General features: G+C 40.1%; 1 pseudogene; it reads right to left on the bottom strand.

The window, feature by feature from the left end:
* Positions 1 to 8234: 8234 nt before the first annotated feature.
* On the bottom strand, positions 8235 to 11096 carry LOC131474224 (uncharacterized; annotated as a pseudogene).
* Between the last annotated feature and the right edge of the window lie 1526 nt (positions 11097 to 12622).

The raw sequence follows: 12622 nt of genomic DNA, 5'->3' as shown, positions 1-12622 counted from the left end.
TAAAAGTCCATAAACACATGAATTATCACATGTTTTATCTTTACTTTATTTTGAAGCAGCCCCAGATTTTAAAAAGGAGGAGGAGGAGGAGGAAGAGGAGGAGGAGCAACTCAGACAATAATTACGACGTTGGTCAGAAGTGGTAATTATCACACACACACACTCAAACATCTGTTCTTGTCAACATTCCAGGAGACAAACACAACACACTTCTCCTCCGTGTTCACAGTCTGAACGTCAAAGGTCACCAGTTCAACTCTCCTGCTGAAGTGTCCTTGACCAAGGCAGACGGCCCCAGGCTGACCATGACCTCTGACCTTCCTGGTTTCTCCTGCAGAAGGAGGAAAAAGAAAATGTTTAAATTCACTTTTGTCTTCATCACACGTTTGTACACGTTTGCTCAGAAACATGCAGTGAACAGGCCTCAGGCGTCAACCTTTACAAAATAAAATACAGGAAGTGTAACACATTACATCTACTCAAATGACTGCCATTAAATACAATTATGACTATTTATTTAACTGTGTCATTTAACTTCACGCACTAAAACACAACCCCGCACTTTTCACAATAAAAGTCTCAGTTTCTCTTCATCACGCACAAAAACACAACCCCGCACTTTTCATAATAAAAGTCTCAGTTTCTCTTCATCACGCACTAAAACACAACCCCGCACTTTTCACAATAAAAGTCTCAGTTTCTCTTCATCACGCACAAAAACACAACCCCGCACTTTTCACAATAAAAGTCTCAGTTTCTCTTCATCACGCACTAAAACACAACCCCGCACTTTTCACAATAAAAGTCTCAGTTTCTCTTCATCACGCACTAAAACACAACCCCGCACTTTTCACAATAAAAGTCTCAGTTTCTCTTCATCACGCACTAAAACACAACCCCGCACTTTTCACAATAAAAGTCTCAGTTTCTCTTCATCACGCACTAAAACACAACCCTGCACTTTTCACAATAAAAGTCTCAGTTTCTCTTCATCACGCACTAAAACACAACCCCGCACTTTTCACAATAAAAGTCTCAGTTTCTCTTCATCACGCACTAAAACACAACCCCGCACTTTTCACAATAAAAGTCTCAGTTTCTCTTCATCAAACACTAAAACACAACCCCACACTTTTCACAATAAAATTCTCAGTTTCTCTTCATCACGCACTAAAACACCACCCCGCACTTTTCACAATAAAAGTCTCAGTTTCTCTTCATCACGCACTAAAACACAACCCCGCACTTTTCATAATAAAAGTCTCAGTTTCTCTTCATCACGCACTAAAACACAACCCCGCACTTTTCACAATAAAAGTCTCAGTTTCTCTTCATCACGCACTAAAACACGACCCCGCACTTTTCACAATAAAAGTCTCAGTTTCTCTTCATCACGCACTAAAACACGACCCCGCACTTTTCACAATAAAAGTCTCAGTTTCTCTTCATCACGCACTAAAACACGACCCCGCACTTTTCACAATAAAAGTCTCAGTTTCTCTTCATCACGCACTAAAACACAACCCCGCACTTTTCACAATAAAAGTCTCAGTTTCTCTTCATCACGCACTAAAACTCAGCCTCGCACTTTTCACAATAAAAGTCCCAGTTTCTCTTCATCACGCACTAAAACACAACCCCGCACTTTTCACAATAAAAGTCTCAGTTTCTCTTCATCACGCACTAAAACACCGCACTTTTCACAATAAAAGTATCAGTTTCTCTTCATCACGCACTAAAACACAACCCCGCACTTTTCACAATAAAAGTCTCAGTTTCTCTTCATCACGCACTAAAACACAACCCCGCACTTTTCACAATAAAAGTTTCAGTTTCTCTTCATCACGCACTAAAACACAACCCCGCACTTTTCACAATAAAAGTCTCAGTTTCTCTTCATCACGCACTAAAACACAACCCCGCACTTTTCACAATAAAAGTCTCAGTTTCTCTTCATCACGCACTAAAACACAACCCTGCACTTTTCACAATAAAAGTCTCAGTTTCTCTTCATCACGCACTAAAACAGAACCCCGCACTTTTCACAATAAAAGTCTCAGTTTCTCTTCATCACGCACTAAAACACAACCCTGCACTTTTCACAATAAAAGTCTCAGTTTCTCTTCATCAAACACTAAAACACAACCCCATACTTTTCACAATAAAATTCTCAGTTTCTCTTCATCACGCACTAAAACACAACCCCGCACTTTTCACAATAAAAGTCTCAGTTTTTCTTCATCACGCACTAAAACACAACCCCGCACTTTTCACAATAAAAGTCTCAGTTTCTCTTCATCACGCACTAAAACACAACCCCGCACTTTTCACAATAAAAGTCTCAGTCTTATTCCATCTTAGAACAAAATGACACTAAATATAAGTCTCCATAGTTAAGTTAATCCTTAGTCACCTTCAGCCGATGCTAACTACTGTCTGCCATCTTGCTTTCTCTACCATGACTCAATGTCTTGCCACGTGTGTGTTTGACTGAGTTGAAGAAGAACTTGTGTGTTTGCAGTTGTGCAGATGCAGGTGTAAAGAAGTCACCTGAAATCAGAAGTGTCAGAGAATGGAACCGGTGACAATTCCAAAGCGCATTGTTCAGTGATGTTTTGTGTCGTTGATCAGCTGACGTGTTGACTGTCACTGACTTTGATGATGAACTTGTTCAGACAGATTCTTCTTTGACAGTCTGGTACATACCAGCATACAGTTCAAGAGTTCAATTCATTCATGAACTGTGAGGTTGAGGCGCCACGCCCAGCTACACACACACACACACACAGACACGGTCCATCCTCGCAGGTGTTTTCACTTATTCTGCCTGAATGGACGACAGTGTGGGCAATTATCAAATATTAAACAAAACCTCATAATCTGGTTTCCAATAAAAGATTTAAACTCAACCAAGGATCTGACAAAAATATCTTTGTATGTAAATGTTATGAATTTAGTGTGTCCCAAAAAACCAACATGAAACTAATGCATGTCGTATGTCGCATTGTGAGATTCTTCAAAGTCATGTGACCAAGGACAGTTGACGTTGTCAGTGTGTGTGTGCTGCTACGTCCACAAAAGTCTGATGGATTTTACAATCACACACTTTTCAAAGAGTTTCACACACTTTTCAAAGAGTTTTCAATTCAATTCAATTCAATGTTATTTGTATAGCGCCAAATCCTAACATACATGATCTCAGGTCTGTACATAGACAACATCAAGGAGAGCAGAGAAACACAACAGTTCACACAATGAGCAAACACTAGGCATCAGTGGAGAGAAAAAACTCCCTCTTAACAGAAGAAGAAATCTCTGACAGAACCAGACTCACACATGTGCAGCATCTGCCTCGACCGGTTGGGGTGAAAGGAAAATGGGGGACAGCGGAGAGGTGGGGGACAGAAAGGGGGGAGAGAAAGGACAAGAGGGAGATGAGGTAGAGACAGAAGAGCGAGAGAGACCAGGAGCAGATACACAACAACTGTATCAAGTTACAAGTTTATACAGTCAATGATATCGACTTTTAATTATAGCACAATACTAATGGTGATGATATGTATGATATGGATAGCCTCGAAAACTGGATCTGGATCCTGCAACCTGCAAGATGAGGATACAGAGAGAGAGAGAGGGAAGGAAGGAAGGAAGGACACAAACTAGGGAGAGAAAGAGACAAGGTTAATGACATATAAAAAGTCATATTCATACCCTGGGTGTGAGAGAGTGAATGTGCGCGCACCACAGGAAAATCCCCCAGCAGTCTAGGTCTATAGCAGCAGAACTAAGAGCTGGTCCAGGTTTCCCTGAACCAGCTCTAACTATAAGCTTTATCAAAAAGGAAAGTTTTAAGTCTAACTTTAAATACAGAGAGGCTCCGCCTCCTGAACTGTCATTGGAAGCTGGTTCCACAGGAGAGGAGGAGCCTGGTAACTGAAGGCTCCGCCTCCCATTCTGCTCTTACAGACTCTGGGAACCACAAGTAAACCTGTATTTTGTGACCTAAGTGGTCTGTTAGGGTGATAAGGTAAGACTAGGTCTTTCAGGTATGAAGGGGCCTGACCATTAAGTGCTTTGCACGTGAGGAGGAGGATTTTAAATTGAATTCTAAACTGTGGGTGGAGCCAGTGTAGAGAAGCTAACACTGGAGTTATATGGTCTCTCTTTCTAGTTCCTGTCAGAACTGGTGCTGCAGCATTTTGAATGAACTGAAGGGTTCTAACAGACTTGTTGGAACATCCTGATAATAAGGAGTTACAGTAATCTAATCTAGATGTAACAAAAGCATGAACTAGTTTTTCAGCATCCTGTAAAGACAGAATGTTTCTAATTTTCATAATGTTCCGCAGGTGGAAGAAGGCTGTTCTGGAAATGAGTTTTATGTGTGAATCAAATGACATTTCCTGGTCAAAAGTAACTCCAAGGTTCCTCACAGTGGAACTGGAAGCCATGGTGATGTCATCTAAAGTGACAATGTGATCAGAAAGTTTTTCTCTGAGGTGTTTAGGGCCGAGTATAAAAGTTTAAAAGTAGAAAGTTACAGGTCATCCAGGACTTAATGTCTCTGAGACATTCCTGGAGTTGAACAACCTGATTTATTTCATCCGGCCTCATTGATAAATATAGCTGTGTGTCATCTGCATAACAATGAAAGTGTATGTTGTGCTTCCTAATAATGTTCCCTAGAGGAAGCATATATAAGGTAAAAAGTATAGGCCCAAGCACTGAGCCTTGTGGAACCCCACAATTAACTGTTGTTTGTAGTGAGGCTTTATCATTAACATGAACAAACTGGAATCTATCAGATAAGTATGATTTAAACCAGCAGAGGGCAGCACCTGTGATACCAAGAGTCTGCTCCAATCTCTGCAGTAGAATATTATGATCAATGGTGTCAAATGCAGCACTAAGATCTAACAGGACAAGTAAAGAAACTAGACCATTATCTGAAGCCAAGAGAAGATCATTACTAACTTTAACTAGTGCTGTTTCTGTGCTATGGTTTAATCTAAAACCTGACTGAAAATCTTCAAACAGGCCATTAATGCGCAAATATTCACATCATTGATTAGCAACTGCCTTTTCTAAGATTTTAGAAACAAAGGGAAGATTAGATATAGGTCGGTAATTAGCTCAAATATCTGGGTCAAGGGTCGCTTTTTTGAGAAGGGGTTTAATAACTGCTATTTTAAACGTTTGGGGCACATATCCAGTCAATAAGGATAGATTAATTTGAGTTAATATAGAGCTGTTAATTAAAGGAAACACATCTTTAAACAGTTTGGTGGGGATAGGATCTAACTGACAGGTTGATGGATTGGATGATGAGGCTATGAAGGTTATTGGAACGCCATTTTCTTTCTAATCTACGTAACGTCTGTTTAAGAGCACGAGTATTGGAGTTAAACCATGGTGCTCGTCTCATCTGATTCACCACCTTCTTTTTCAGAGGGGCAACACAATCTAATGTAGTACGCAGTGAGGCTGCTGTACTATCAACAAGGTTATCTATGAGGGCGGGAGTAAAATCACAGAAGGTACCTTCAGATGTACTGACATATGGCACCGAGTTAAATAAAGGTTGCACTGTCTCTTTGAATGTATTCATATTATTATCAGACAGTATTTCTTATTTATGTTATTGTAGTTCATTATTGTACAATTAAATGTGAGTAAATAATGATCAGTAAAGAGAGGGTTTTGAGGAACTATGTTTAAGTTATCAATATCAATACCATAAGTTAAAACAAGGTCGAGGGTGTGATTAAGGCAATGAGTTGGTTTATTAACGTGTTGAATAAAACCTATTGATTCCAACAGCGAGTTAAATGCGCAGCTAAGACTATCACGGTCAACATCTACATGGATGTTGAAATCCCCTACAATTATGATTTGATCTGTCTTAAGCACTAACTCAGATAAGAACTCAGAGAACTCTGATAGGAACTCTGAATAAGGTGCAGGTGGACGATAAACTGTGACTATCATAATTGGTTTCTGGGATTTCCAACTAGGATAAGATAGATTAAGAATAAGGCTTTCAAACCATGAATATCCTGGTTTGGGTTTGGGATTGATTAATAATCTAGTATTAAAAATGGCTGCTACACCTCCTCCTCGGCCTGAGCTTCTAGGAATATGGGTATTAGCATGAGTGGGTGGAGTTGACTCATTTAGACTAACGTAATCTTCTTCATGTAACCAAGTTTCAGTTACACAGAATAAATCAATACAATTGTCAGAAATTAGATCATTTATTAAAACAGATTTTGAGGAGAGAGACCTAATATTTAATAGTCCACATTTAAAAGTGGTATTATTTGACTCTATTTTATTGTTGGTATTAATCTTTATTAAGTTAGAATGTCTAACTCCTCTTCTGTTTGTTATTGATTTATTTACTTTAGTTTTTACTTTAGTAGGTCGAGGGACAGACAGTTCAGTTAATCGATCGTTACAGCAGATAGAGAACTGCAGCAAGAGCAGGAGACACACAGCGTAACACCAGTGGAAGCACAGGAAGTGACACAATACGTTACCGCCCCCAGTCCTACCAGTCCTCAGGACATTCACCACTTCATGTTGTGATGGAGAAGGTGCAAACAAACATTATGAAGGCTCGTAAGTGCCACGTTTACTGTTTCAGTAAAATCAAAGTGAAAGAAAGAAACAAATTTAGTAAAAGTGTTTCACACTTAGTAATTTGGTTTTGCCCATAACAAAATGTACATAAACACAGACAAAAGAAAAACACATGATGTTGTCAAAGTTGTAAAAATGTGCAGTTTATTCAAGGGTGCATTGCATTTGCTCACCTGTTAGTGTTGAAGTCTGTGTGTACTGAATGTATCAACACACACACACACACACACACACACACACACACACGAGGGTCAGAGTGGGGTCAGTGGTCGATTATAAATGGACGACAGCTGCATTCCTTTCTGAAGGTTTGTGATGATTGGTTGGTGGCAGCGCTGTGCGTCTGTCTGAGCTCCCAGCCTGTGAATCCAAACAGAGACTTTGCTGAATCTGGTGTCACTGCAGTGAACTTCAGGCATAACTGACTCTGGAATGACAACAAACATGGCTGATGATTTACTGCTGTCTCCACAAAGCAGGTACACAGTTGTTCTTCATCAAAGGTCAACGTTCTTCATCACAAGTCAAAGTTCTTCTTCATCAAAGGTCAACGTTCTTCATCACAAGTCAAAGTTCTTCATCAAAGGTCAACGTTCTTCATCAAAGGTCAACGTTCTTCTTCATCAAAGGTCAACGTTCTTCTTCATCAAAGGTCAACATTCTTCTTCATCAAAGGTCAACGTTCTTCATCCAAGTCAAAGTTCTTCATCAAAGGTCAACATTCTTCTTCATCAAAGGCCAACGTTCTTCATCACAAGTCAAAGTTCTTCATCAAAGGTCAACGTTCTTCATCAAAGGTCAACGTTCTTCTTCATCAAAGGTCAACGTTCTTCTTCATCAAAGGTCAACATTCTTCTTCATCAAAGGTCAACGTTCTTCATCCAAGTCAAAGTTCTTCATCAAAGGTCAACATTCTTCTTCATCAAAGGCCAACGTTCTTCATCACAAGTCAAAGTTCTTCATCAAAGGTCAACGTTCTTCTTCATCAAAGGTCAACGTTCTTCATCACAAGTCAAAGTTCTTCTTCATCAAAGGTCAACGTTCTTCATTCAATTCAATTAAATTTTCAATTCAATTTTATTTGTATAGTGCCAAATCATAACATACATGATCTCAGGTCTGTACATAGACAACATCAAGGAGAGCAGAGAAACACAACAGTTCACACAATGAGCAAACACTAGGCATCAGTGGAGAGAAAACACTCCCTCTTAGATGAGGTAGAGACAGAAGAGAGAGAGAGACCAGGAGCAGATACACAACAACTGTATCAAGTTACAAGTTTATACAGTCAATGATATCGACTTTTAATTATAGCACAATAATAATGGTGATGATATGTATGATATGGGTAGCCTCGAAAACTGGATCTGGATCCTGCAACCTGCAAGATGAGAATACAGAGAGAGAGAGGGAAGGAAGCAAGGACACAAACTAGGGAGAGAAAGAGACAAGGTTAATGACATATAAAAAGTCATATTCATAACCTGAGTGTGAGAGAGTGAATGTGCGTGCACCACAGGAAAATCCCCCAGCAGTCTAGGTCTATAGCAGTATAACTAAGAGCTGGTCCAGGTTTCCCTGAACCAGCTCTAACTATAAGCTTTATCTAAAAGGAAAGTTTTAAGTCTAACTTTAAATACAGAGAGAGGCTCCGCCTCCCGAACTGTCATTGGAAGCTGGTTCCACAGGAGAGGAGGAGCCTGGTAACTAAAGGCTCCGCCTCCCATTCTGCTCTTACAGACTCTGGGAACCACAAGTAAACCTGTATTTTGTGACCTAAGTGGTCTGTTAGGGTGATAAGGTAAGACTAGGTCTTTCAGGTATGAAGGGGCGTGACCATTAAGTGCTTTGTACATGAGGAGGAGGATTTTAAATTGAATTCTAAACTGTGGGTGGAGCCAGTGTAGAGAAGCTAACACTGGAGTTATATGGTCTCTCTTTCTAGTTCCTGTCAGAACTCCTGCTGCAGCATTTTGAATGAACTGAAGGGTTCTAACAGACTTGTTGGAACATCCTGATAATAAGGAGTTACAGTAATCTAATCTAGATGTAACAAAAGCATGAACTAGTTTTTCAGCATCCTGTAAAGACAGAATGTTTCTAATTTTCATAATGTTCCGCAGGTGGAAGAAGGCTGTTCTGGAAATGAGTTTTATGTGTGAATCAAATGACATTTCCTGGTCAAAAGTAACTCCAAGGTTCCTCACAGTGGAACTGGAAGCCATGGTGATGTCATCTAAAGTGACAATGTGATCAGAAAGTCTAAGAGGTGTTTAGGGCCGAGTATAAAAGTTTAAAAGTAGAAAGTTACAGGTCATCCAGGACTTAATGTCTCTGAGACATTCCTGGAGTTGAACAACCTGATTTATTTCATCCGGCCTCATTGATAAATATAGCTGTGTGTCATCTGCATAACAATGAAAGTGTATGTTGTGCTTTCTAATAATGTTCCCTAGAGGAAGCATCAGTCAGTCAGTCATCATCTACCGCTTTATCCTCAACCAGAGGGTCGCGGGGGGTGCTGTGCCAATCTCAGCTACATCGGGCGATAGGCGGGGTACACCCTGGACAGTTCGCCAGTCCTTCGCAGGGCCACAGATAGAGACAAACAACCATTCACTCTCACACTCACTCCTATGGTCAATTTAGAGTGTTCAATTTACCTATCACCACATTGCATGTTTTTGGACTGTGGGAGGAAGCCGGAGAACCCGGAGAGAACCCACGCACACACGGGGAGAACATGTAAACTCCATGCAGAAAGGCCCTTGTTCCAACCGGGGCTCGAACCCGGGTCTTCTCGCTGCAAGGCGAGAGTGCTAACCACTACACCACCGTGTGGCCCTAGAGGAAGCATATATAAGGTAAAAAGTATAGGCCCAAGCACTGAGCCTTCTGGAACTCCACAATTAACTTTAGTTTGTAGTGAGGCTTTATCATTAACATGAACAAACTGGAATCTATCAGATAAGTATGATTTAAACCAGCAGAGGGCAGCACCTGTGATACCAAGAGTCTGCTCCCATCTCTGCAGTAGAATATTATGATCAATGGTGTCAAATGCAGCACTAAGATCTAACAGGACAAGTAAAGAAACTAGACCATTATCTGAAGCCAAGAGAAGATCATTACTAACTTTAACTAGTGCTGTTTCTGTGCTATGGTTTAATCTAAAACCTGACTGAAAATCTTCAAACAGGCCATTAATGCGCAAATATTCACATCATTGATTAGCAACTGCCTTTTCTAAGATTTTAGAAACAAAGGGAAGATTAGATATAGGTCGGTAATTAGCTCAAATATCTGGGTCAAGGGTCGCTTTTTTGAGAAGGGGTTTAATAACTGCTATTTTAAACGTATGGGGCACATATCCAGTTAATAAGGATAGATTAATTTGAGTTTATATAGAGCTGTTAATTAAAGGAAACACATCTTTAAACAGTTTGGTGGGGATAGGATCTAACTGACAGGTTGATGGCTTAGATGATGAAACTAATGATGTTAACTCAGGGAGATCTATAGGGGAGAAACTGTCTAACTGTGCACCTGGTGCTTCTAAAGCTCTTGTGCTAAAAGATGAGTCAGTCCCAATATGAGGGAGGAGATGATCCATTTTTTCTCTAATTGATGTTATTTTATTCACAACAAAGTTCATAAAGTCATCACTGCTCAGTGTTAAAGGAATAGATGGTTCAGTGGAGCTGTGGCTCTGTGTCAGCCTGGCTACAGTGCTGAAAAGAAACCTGTGATTATTCTTATTTTCTTCAATTAGAGAAGAATAATAGGCAGCTCTAGCTTTGTGTAGGGCTTTTTTGTAAGCTACAAAACCATCTTTCCAGGCTATATAAAATTCCTCTAGGTTATTGGAACGCCATGTTCTTTCTAATCTACGTAATGTCTGTTTAAGAGCACGAGTATCAGAGTTAAACCATGGTGTTCGTCTCATCTGATTCACCACCTTCTTTTTCAGAGGGGCAACACAATCTAATGTAGTACGCAGTGAGGCTGCTGTACTATCAACAAGGTTATCTATGAGGGCGGGAGTAAAATCACAAAAGGTACCTTCAGATGTACTGACATATGGCACCGAGTTAAATAAAGGTTGCACTGTCTCTTTGAATGTATTCATATTATTATCAGACAGTATTTCTTATTTATGTTATTGTAATTCATTATTGTACAATTAAATGTGAGTAAATAATGATCAGTAAGGAGAGGGTTTTGAGGAACTATGTTATCTAATATAAGTTATCAATATCAATACCATAAGTTAAAACAAGATCGAGGGTGTGACTAAGGCAATGAGTTGGTTTATTAACGTGTTGAATAAAACCTATTGATTCCAACAGCGAGTTAAAAGCGCAGCTAAGACTATCACGGTCAACATCTACATGGATGTTGAAATCCCCTACAATTATGATTTGATCTGTCTTAAGCACTAACTCAGATAAGAACTCTTTGAGGTGTGAACAGGTTGGTGGTGGACAGGACTCTTAGGCTTAACACTACAGTCACCCAGCTGCCCTGTTTGTCTCCCGGCTGCACGGGAGCTGCTGAGGGAGCTAATGCTATGTGGTCTGCACCGACTACTGGGGACTGGCTAACTGATTTAGCTTCTATGGTGCGGAGCCGAGTTTCTACCTCACTAAGCCACGCCTCCACCCTAGCCAGTAAGCTACATTTTTTACAAGTACTTTTATCGCTAAAGGAGGCAGAGGAGTTGCTAAACATGAGGCACACAACACAGGAGAGAGCAGGAGAAGGAGAGGGAGAGAGAGAAGCCATCGCTGCTAAGCTAACTTTACGCTAGCAAAGAAAGAAACACCGTACGTGATCTACGTAAACGATAGAGTTTAAGCAAAAGTAGCGGGAGAGTATTAGTCTTAGTGCTAGTATTAGTAATAAAAACGATTGTTTGTTCAGTTAGATCAGTCGATCGTTCCAGTAGATAGAAAACCGTAGAGAGCGCAGAAGACACACAGCGTAACACCAGTGGAAGCACAGGAAGTGACACAATACGTTACCGCCCTCCGTACAGAGTACCGAACTAAGAAATAGGCTTAGTCTTCTCTTCATCACAGGTCAAAGTTATTCTTCCCCAAAGGTCAACGTTCTTCATCAGAGGTCAAAGTTCTTCTTCATCAAAGGTCAACGTTCATCATCACAGGTCAGTTATTCATCACAGGTCAAAGTTCTTCATCAAAGGTCAACATTCTTCATCAAAGGTCAAAGTTCTTCTTCATCAAAGGTCAAAGTTCTTCATCAAAGGTCAGCGTTCTTCATCACAAATCAAAGTTCTTCATCAGAGATCAATGTTCTTCTACATCAAAGGTCAACGTTCTTCTTCATCAAAGGTCAACGTTCTTCATCACAGGTCAAAGTTCTTCATCAAAGGTCAACGTTCTTCATCACAGGTCAAAGTTCTTCATCAAAGGTCAACGTTCTTCATCACATGTCAGTTCTTCAAAGGTAATTGTTCTTCATCACAGGTCAAAGTTCTTCTTCATCAAAGATCAACCTTCTTCATCACAGATCAAAGTTCTTCATCATCACAAGTCAAAGTTTTCTTCATCAAAGGTCAAAGTTTTTCATCATCACAGGTCAAAGTTATTCTTTAAAGGTCAACGTTCTTCATCACAGGTCAAAGTTCTTCTTCATCAAAGGTCAATGTTCTTCATCACATGTCAAAGTTCTTCAAAGGTCAATGTTCTTCATCACAGGTCAAAGTTCTTCTTCATCAAAGGTCAACCTTCTTCACAGGTCAACGTTCTTTATCACAGGTCAACGTTCTTCATCACAGGTCAAAGTTATTCATCAACAGTCAACGTTCTTCATCACAGGTCAAAGTTATTCATCAAAGGTCAACTTTCCTCATCTCAGGTCGAAGTTCTTCTTCATCAAAGGTCAACGTTCATCATCACAGGTCAACGTTCTTCATCACAGGTCAAAGTTCTTCATCAAAGGTCAACGTTCTTCA

This window comes from Solea solea, chromosome 15, assembly GCF_958295425.1.
Source record: "Solea solea chromosome 15, fSolSol10.1, whole genome shotgun sequence".
Lineage (NCBI taxonomy): Eukaryota > Metazoa > Chordata > Actinopteri > Pleuronectiformes > Soleidae > Solea > Solea solea.
This window is presented reverse-complemented; position numbering and strand designations above follow the sequence as displayed.